The sequence below is a fragment of the Pinus tabuliformis genome, chromosome 4_2 (genome assembly GCF_031772625.1).
Source record: "Pinus tabuliformis cultivar Carrire ecotype Pingquan chromosome 4_2, CPIR1, whole genome shotgun sequence".
NCBI classification, from domain to species: Eukaryota; Viridiplantae; Streptophyta; class Pinopsida; order Pinales; family Pinaceae; genus Pinus; species Pinus tabuliformis.
In genome coordinates this window covers 867,399,484-867,401,258 of record NC_142304.1, presented here as the reverse complement: position 1 = coordinate 867,401,258, position 1,775 = coordinate 867,399,484, and the positions used below count along the sequence as shown (strand labels likewise).

The 1,775-nt window shown below is 41.6% G+C and overlaps 1 pseudogene; it reads right to left on the bottom strand.

Moving 5' to 3' along the window:
- Positions 1-397: 397 nt before the first annotated feature.
- On the bottom strand, positions 398-982 carry LOC149172411 (putative pectinesterase 11 pseudogene; annotated as a pseudogene).
- Between the last annotated feature and the right edge of the window lie 793 nt (positions 983-1,775).

The following is a 1,775-nucleotide window of genomic DNA, read 5'->3' as shown; positions in this document are numbered from 1 at the left end:
TTCCTTCGGAAGCTTTGTCCTCAAAGCTTAATGCTGGGGGTTTTCTTCACTTAGTGTCTGTCGTCTCGATGTGTACAATCTGGTCATCGATTTGTCATGTAGCTTATCAATACTACTCTCTCTCTCTATATATATATTTTAATAATAATAATATTTTTTTAACAAGTATATTTTATTTTTCCACGGATATATATATATATATTATAAAAATTTAATTAAATAACACTTGATATAGTTATTTAATATATAGATGTATGATGCAATCGAACGCTATTATAGGTGACTCCCAAAGCCAGTTGAAACGTGACTCGGACTGGTCGAACGACACGATGGAGGACACAAACACGTCTTTTGATGGGGACTAGAATCCGTCTTTTAGCGTTGCTGGAGCGGAGCACTACCGACAAGACCGAACCTGATGAGTACTGATGCCCAAGTCTTGAGACGGAGAGAATCTTTGCTGAGCTGTACATGCGCCATAGTGTATGGCAATGGCATGCAGTTCACAGTTCTCACATGTAGTTTTTCCACTGCCACATATGACATCAACGACACCTTCAATATAATAGTTTTGAAAGTAATGCTTCCCCCTATTGTCTAATACGGTGTCCTGATACTCAAGAAATCTGCAATGGTAAAACACACAACGATCTCCTGTAATACTCACAGCCACAACTTGATAACCATATGAATTCTGGACTGTGATAATCCTGGCTATGAAATTTGAAGCATACACGGTCACGGTTGTGGAATAGACTATGTCGTTGGACGATTTCGCGGAATCATTCCAAGTGATGACCGTGTTCTGGGCATCAAAACCACTCAAAGTTATGAATGGCTTATTTGCAGGGATCGTCACCTTCTCCCTATAAATGCTAGGTTGAACAATAATCTCGACGGGGTTCTGGTTATTCAGTGGAACTGCATTGATGGCATCTTGTATCTTAGTGAAATGATCTTCACCTTTGCCCTGATTTACCATCTGACTTACCTGCAAACAGGGCTTGCCAATGTTCGCTGGAATCACCTTCAATTTTCGAGACGAACTCCCCTTCAATTATGGATTCTTCTTCCAATTACTATTACGTATGACAGGGTGTTCAGATCTCCTGCCAATGCTATCCGCAGACTGTAGAAAAAACGCGTGCATCGCCGCAAGAAATAAACCGATGACGAGCAATCCTCCGCAATTAGTCATATGTGAGATAGATTCACAGATTGGTGCAGGATTCTCGACAATTTTGTAATGAAAAGAATCAAACCCACGGGATTCTATCGATGGTACCAATGCATTCTCTTGAAGAGTTAAATCTGGTGTTGCTGCATCAATATTACCAATATCTTAGACTTGATGCATCATGTAACCATCTAATTTCTGCACATCGTAATCTGGATTGCGAGCAGTGATACCATAAACAGCTTCTTTCGACTGCAAAATTGGAGCAATCCCCGTCGATGACTGACATGGAGCTGCAGGCACATCCTGTTGTCTTCTCGCTGCCTCTGCAGGAGATGTAGCTCTATGATCACTTGCGACACCTGCAAGCATGTTCAGATTGCAGGATGTCCATTGGACCTCAGTCTTTGGCGCTTCCCGGTCCCTGGAGAGCTAAGTGCTATTTAACAAGGTTCAAGCAGAAAATGCATTCAACTCAGGCAATACAGGCGATGGATTGGCCAAGGGTTTGTTATAGAATTCAGACGGCTTCAAAGCCTTAGCCTTTTTTTCGTCTTCTGCAACACCGATTCCTTATTGGGCTGATCATCTATTGCTA